Source organism: Curcuma longa, chromosome 7 (assembly GCF_044706935.1).
Source record: "Curcuma longa cultivar G26 ecotype Majalengka, Jawa Barat chromosome 7, ITB_CL_G26_1.1, whole genome shotgun sequence".
Classification (NCBI taxonomy): domain Eukaryota; kingdom Viridiplantae; phylum Streptophyta; class Magnoliopsida; order Zingiberales; family Zingiberaceae; genus Curcuma; species Curcuma longa.
The window spans coordinates 10,359,442-10,367,349 of NC_133867.1; positions in this window are offsets into that span (position 1 = coordinate 10,359,442).

A 7,908-nucleotide genomic window follows, 5' to 3' on the forward strand; every position below is an offset into this window, starting at 1 on the left:
CTATTAATAATGCACTCATCGTCCCCAGGACAATGGTGCGACGGTAGGATATCCGAGTTGTAACTCCGGCCACCGCGGTTCGATCTCCAGCTACGGCGAATTTTCCTCCACATGAAGAACGCAATCAAAGGATGTTGGGCATCTCCGTGGCCGCCGTATGCGCTTCCCGATTTACCCTGGTGGTCGGTGGGAAACTTCCGTAGGACCGGACCGACCACCCGAGAAATGTGGCTACTGGGATTATCATTTTATTAATAATGCACTCATCTGTATAAATCATTTCAACTTTATGTGATGGCTATTGTCACTAATCTGTATTAATTTATGCTTTAATTTCGGATTAAAAAGGAGCCTACGCGGAAAGCAATCAAGCAAGCAAATGCTTGACTTCCAAGTCGTCATTCTCTCATAGTACAACAAAATAAATAAATGATACTGTTTTTAAAAGCATAAAAACAAACAGACTAAGTCTAATTACGACCAATTCCTTCATTTTACTTTTCAAATCAATAATTAAAATTGATTAAATCGTGCATTAATGATTAATCAATTGTGCATTTCAATCATTGAGTCCTACAAGCATTATTCAATTATTTTGACTTTTCAATCAGAGGATTCACACCAATCGAATTTTCCATGGACATTTGGCCAGTGGGGACTTGTTCAAATCTGAGTATTAGAATAGTACACCACAATATTAGTCCGATCCACATATAATCATATTATATTTTAATTGAATATTATGATTTATTATTATTACTTTTTGCTTTTCCTCTAAATTATTGATAAAAACATTAATATCGATACAGAAAAAAGTGAAATTCGTCATCCCAAAAATTACGCACGATCGGTTCCACGACTAACTGTAAAAAGATAAATTATAATTGGCCATTATAGAAAAGAACATTAATTCAACTTCATCGAAATTCGATCCTTGTAATTTATAATAAGTCTGCTCCATAGTAACTAACTCAATCATGTCCCAAAAGCACATATAAAAAAAATATCAGACTATATAACGTTGACGATGTCAACCATGTAGTTTTCTCAATTTACCTCCTCACAGATGATCAAAAGATCGATCGTATGGGACCGCTGAGGTGGTGAATTCCACCAGAAGAAAAGAAGTCAGTTATAACATACCCAAATCGTGTATAGTTTTCTCAAGGCTAAAATTCAATGGCATGATATGAAGCAAGCTTCGAAAGAACGAGATTGCACGAACACAGATTGAATCTACAAGCATTTGCAATAATAACAAACGATTCCATAAGAATGATCCATGAAGTTGCTTTCCTCGCCGCTGTAAAATTGATTGATCCTTATATTTCATTGTAAATTACTTAAGCATTGTTATTATCTTCTACAAAAAGGTAGAATTCACCACTCCAATGACTCTATACGATCGGCCCCACGATCATCTGTGAGGAGATAAATCGAGAAACTACAGTTGATCATTTTTTAAAAGACAAAGGAGAGTATTGCTCGACAGGGGCGGCTCAAGCCTGTTGGAGGCCCTAGGCGATTTTTTTAAAAATAATTATTATTATTTTAAAAAATTTTCTTTCATCCTTTTTTTTATTCGGACTTGAGACCGACAATAATGAATTTAACAATTTTTTAAAATAAATTAAAATATTAATTTTAAAAATAAGTTTTTTATATAAAATTAAATTTTCTAGTTTTTTTAGATGCAAAATTATTAATTAAATTTTCATATTCAAGTTTTAATAATAAATTTTTTTCAATTGGTAATATTGTTAAATTATTTTTTGACCTATAGTATTGTCTTTTAATTCAATTGATTTTTTATTTAAATTTTTAATTATATTATTTTTGAAGTTTTGATTTTTATTATTAATAACAAATTTATCAAGTGCACCTTTTTTAATTGATTAAATTTTTCTATTTTTTTCATGCGTTTTGTATATTCAGAATCATATTTTTTATATTTATATTCAAATAATAATAATAAAAATATAAGTCGTTACTATTTTATAGAAATAAAAATAATTTAAAATTAAATAATAATAAACCTAATATATGTCTTATAATTTTAATCTGATGATATTTCAAAGTTTGACAAATGACCTGTAAAATGTGAAATTAGAATTATTATATTGATAAATTTTCATCATAATTAAAATATGAGAGTAATTTAGTAAATAAAGATGAAATATCAGAATAAAAAAAATCTAAAATTTTGAGAATAAAGATGAACTATTCAGAATAAAAATGAAATATAAAGATAAATCACAAGTTTCTAATGTGAACTTATAAGATTACAAGTTTACAACATGAATCATTGATAAAAACTAAGAAATTAACATAAGCATAAAAAAAAATTTTGATAGGAAAATGAGAAAGACGATACCTTTAGATTTTAAGATCATTAAAAAATCTGTAATAAAAGATCGTTCCTCTCCTTGCACCCATTGTGATGATCTCGGAAATGTCTTGAGGAAAGAAAACAAACTATCAAATAAGTAAAATGTTTGAAGTTGAGCAAAATAGATTATTAGATTAATAAGGAAGGAAGGAGAGAAATATAAAAAAACTAATAAATTATAATTTTGAGAATTGAGAAATATTAAATATATTGGAATCATGCCAAAATCTTTATGATATCCAATGAATGCCAAATCTCTACAAAATATAATGATCATGCCAAATCTCTCCAAAATCCAATAAAGATATTTTAAAAATTTATTATTCTTTTAAAATATGCATATATATATATATATATATAATAATTAAAATTTAAAAAAAATGGGCCCCTATGAAATTGGGGCCCTAGGCATAGGTCTTAGTGGCCTATGTCTAGAGCCGGCCCTATTGCTCGACTTCGCCGAGATTCAAGCACTTGCTCTCTTTTACAAATCTGCTCTATCGTAATCAACTTGGCTATGTACCGAAGAAGTATCAGCCGAGGATGGCCATTAAGGCACAAGCTTTAGCAGATTTCTAACTGAGACCTCAGACACAGTGAACCCGAGACATGGAAGGTATTCATAGATGGATCATCCACCAAAAAGGGAAGTGGAATTGGAATTTTATTATGCTCTCCTAAAGGAGATTTATTGTCAGTAGCCATAAAACTTTATTTTAAAGCTTCTAATAATGAGGTCAAGTATAAGACATTGCTCGCTGGATTGCAGGCAGCTCAGCATATTGGGGTAACTCGAGTAATAATCTGCACAGATTCTCAATTAATCGCTCAGCAAATAGAAGGAACCTTGAAGACTCGTAATGATAAACTCTGAAAATACACTGAGGCCTTCAACAAACTAAAATCCACTTTCCAAGAAGTTACTATACAGAGGATACCCTGAGCTGACAATCAGAAGGTAGACGAACTGGCTCACTTAGCTAGTAATTTGACTAGTTGGGAGCAAGAGGAGCCGATAATACACGATCAACTGATAGCTCACATCGACCAAGCCATTGAAATAAATGGGATTGCTGATTGGAGAACTCCCATCATCGACTTTCTTAAGAATGAGAGCTTGCCAATCGAAGCCAAACAAGCCAAGATTGTCAGAAAGCATGCAGATCGATTCACCTTGGTTGGAGATATCTTATATAAAAGGGCCTTCTCTCGACCTTTACTTAAATGTTTAGGACCTAATGAAGCTGAATATGTCATGCAAGAAGTTCATCAAGGTATTTGTGGAAACCATATAGGAGGCCGAACTCTAGCACAGAAAGTGCTATTAGCTGGATATTTCTGGCCTACTTTACAAAGGGATACAACTCGGATGACCAACACCTGCCTTAACTGTCAGAGACATCAAAACCTTCCTCGTCAGCAGATAGAACTGTTGAAAACTGCCACTTTCTCTTGTCCCTTTAATCAGTGGGGAATGAATATCGTTGGTCCTTTCCCAATAGGACCTAACCAGAAGAAATTCCTGTTGGTAACTGTGGATTACTTTTTCAAATGGGTGGAAGCCGAACCGCTGACAAGAATCACTGAAGATGTAGTTTTAAAGTTTCTGTGGAAAAGTATTATTTGCCGATACGGAATTCCTCACAAGATAGTATCTGATAATAGACGACAGTTTCAAGGACACAAGATACAGGATTGGTGCAAAGAATTGGAGATCATTCAAGCCTTCACTTCCGTGGCCTACCCACAGAGCAATAAACAAGAAGAAGTAGTTAACAGGGAGCTCGTCAAAGGCTTCAAGATAAAGCTAGATCAAGTACAAGGAAATTGGGTGGATGAGCTTCCTGGTATTCTATGAGCTTACAGAACTACCCCAAGAGACAGTACCCAGATGACCTCTTTTCACTTAGTCTATAGAGGAGAAGCAGTGATACCTGTAGAGGTTGGAGAGGAATCAAGCCGGATCCTTGCTTATGAGAATGACAATAATGATAAACGATGCACAGAACTGGATCTCATCATCAAAACTAGAGAACTCGCGGCAATTAGGCTGGCAGCATACCGATGAAAGATGTGCCAGACTTACAAGAAGAAGATTATACCTCGCTCTTTTCAGGTCGAAGACTTTGTCTAAAAGAAGATTAAACCAGTAGGTGACATCGAAAAATTGGAACCTCAATGGGAAGGACTTTATAAAGTTACTTGGCGGCTTAGTAGTGGATCTTATTACCTGGAAGACGTCAAGGGAAAAGAGCTCAGCAGGCTTGGGAATGCCACGCATCTTCGTCCTTATCGTATTTAATCTTATATAGATTTTCTTATCATTTTTTGTAAAAACACTTTATGGTTATGTAATATAAGTTTTTATCTTCCATGTCCAGCCTCGAGCTTGATGACTTTGCCTTATGACAGGCCAGAACTCCGAGCCTCGAGCTCGATGACTTTGCCTTATGACAGGCCGGAACTCCGAGCCCCGAGCTCGATGACTTTACCTTACGACAGGTCGGAACTCTGAGCCCCGAGCTCGATCACTTTGCCTTATGACAGGCCCGGAGCTTTGAGTCCCGAGCTCGATGACTTTGCCTTACGACAAGCTAGAACTTCGAGCCCCGAGCTTGATGACATTGTCATACGACAGGCCGGAACTTCGAGCCCTGAGCTCGATAACTTTGCCTTACGACAGGTCGGAACTCCGAGCTTCGAGCTCGATGACTTTGCCTTATGACAGGCCGGAACTCCGAGCACCGAGCTTGTTGACTTTGCCTTACGACAGGCCGAAACTTCGAGCCCCGAGCTCGATGACTTTGCCTTACAACAGGCCAGAACTTCCAGCCCCGAGATCGATGACTTTGCCTTTCGACAGGCCAGAATTTCGAGCTCCGAGCTCGATGACTTTGCCTTACAATAGGCTGGAATTTTGAGCCTTGAGCTCGATGCTTTGCCTTACGATAGGCCAGAACTTCGAGCCCCAAGCTTGATGACTTTTCCTTACAACAGGCCAAAACTTTGAGCCCTGAGCTCGATGACTTTGCCTTACGACAGGCCAGAACTTCGAGCCTCGAGCTCAATGATTTTGCCTTACGACAAACAGAAACTTCGAGCCTCGAGCTTGATGACTTTGCCTTACAACAGGCCAGAACTCTGAGCCCCGAGCTCGATGACTTTGTCTTATGACAGGCCAGAACTTCGAGCCCCGAGCTTAATAACTTTGCCTTACGACAGGCCGGAACTCCGAGCCTCGAGCTCAATGACTTTGTCTTACGACAGGCCGAAACTTCGAGTCCCGAGCTCGATGATTTTGCCTTACGATAGGTCGAAATTCCAAGCCCAGAGCTCGATGACTTTGTCTTACGACAGACCAGAATTCTGAGCCCCGAGCTCGATGACTTTGCCTTACGACAGACTAGAATTTCGAGCCTAGAGCTCGATGAGTTTGCCTTACAATAAGCTGGAACTTCGATCCCTGAGCTCAATGACTTTGCCTTACGACAGGCCAGAACACCGAGCCTCAAGCCCGAAGACATGCCCCATGATAGGCCATGATACTAAGTCGCTAAATTCAGGAATTCACTTAATGGCAGGAAGAGAATTCTAAATTCATCACTTCATACTGATCTAGTTATACAACAGCACCACTCTTGGTCGAACCATGGGTTCAACACACACTGGTATGCCTTGAGATACCACTTAGGTACCTGATACCTTATACTTATAAAGCTATCTCTTTTATTTTTTCCCTCATAGCCTTTTGTGTGTATACAAGTCCTTCATTAAAGCTTCATAGACGATATCACCTTAGTAAAAAACGACCAACATACCAAATTAACCCACAAGTGCAAGGAAACAGGTCTTTTAGATAAGAAATGCTAATTCGGAATGGAAACCGCGACAAGTCTTAGTTCAATATAAGGATACCCGAAGTAAGGCATTGCATAATTGGGACACTCAGATCAATGCATTGAATAAAGATCATTACCATTCAAGGTTTAACAAAAAGTTACTCAAAACAAATACTGCTTAGCTAAAAAATAAAGCCTACATAGAGGATAATAACAACTTTAGTTTTCAAAGCTACAAAGAGCTGAATTCAGTAGTGCTAAGTTCAAAGCCGTATTACAACCTAGGGTAATCTTATCTCTTTGACTCGGGCAGACTGTCCCAGACCTTGTGGGGATCTAAGAAGCTTAGGTCTGATCCCTTAGGTATCATTCCGGACTGTATAAACTATTTACCTGCGCCCTCAAATCCATACTTCAGCATCTTGCTGGTCCGAACCCCCAACAGATCGTAAAATTCAGGAGAAGACAAGAATGTGATTTTCCTTTCCTACCACCTGCTCTCCTCACCTTCCTTGAGGTCAAACAACTCTTTCTTAATCAACTCTAGTTCTGATAGCACCTTGTCCTTATCCATAGACAGTTTCTCTCTATGTCTTTTCTCCTCAGATAATTGGAATTTTAGTTCATGTCTTTTCTCCACTACCTCATGCAGGTCTCGGCGCAGATCTCCTTGTTGGGTGTGGCTGATAGCTAGTTCAGTTTCTGCTCTGGCTTTCTCTCCTTGTAGGACTTAGTTTCTTCTTTCGCTTTTATAGCCTCTTCTTGGGATAACCTCAGAGCCGCTTGAGCTTTCTTTAGCTCCTGCTCCAATTGATGAGTTTGGTTGGTCTAGAGCTCAGCAACCTTCTTCAGCTGTAGTACCTCTTTTGTAGCCTCCTTCACCTTGGCCTGGGTCTCTTCATTAGAAATTCACACTCTTTCTATGTCTGCCTGGGCTCAGGCTTCCTCGATATCCCTGAGGCGGCTCTTCAGCTAATTCTTCAACTCAGCTATCTGCATCTCCAGCTGTCGGTGAGTGACATTCATTAAAGGGACACGATGACTGAGCTCTTGATATTGCTTCCAGACCTAATCACATGACCATATTACGAATCATATCCCTATTATCAAATAACACAAGAGTTCATAAGTTATGTATACATGTTTATCTTGACCAGTGAACCATTTAGATGTTCACATAACACCTTTGTGTCTATACGGGGAAGAACTTCTGTCTCGTATCGACGGAAATCGCCTACAGACTGTCGAACTTGATCTTCTCTTTCTGCGGAGGTATCTCGACTTTGAGGAGCTCGGGGAGGATGACTGGTGGTCGGTGCAACCTCTTTGTCTGACTTCAAGGAGCTCAGGGAGGAGGACTAACCTCTGTCATGTCTAATCTTGGTTCTTATCTCAGGGGGGAGAGACCTCAAAGGGGGTATTATGAGGGGATTTTTTGCAGCCAAACTCTTTTGAGTCTCTGAAACATTAATAGGAGCCTCATTTTGTCCCGACTCAGTTCCATCTTTAGTAGACTTGCCACTCTGCTCTATGTTCCTCTTTCTTTGAATGAGTTTCTCTAACCATTTCTGATGTTGCCTTCGGGGCTGTAACTTCTAATGTTGACCTTGAGACTGATGTCTCTGGAGTAGGCAAATCCTGTACTTTGTCATTTTCCTGAGGAGAACTAGCAGATTCCGG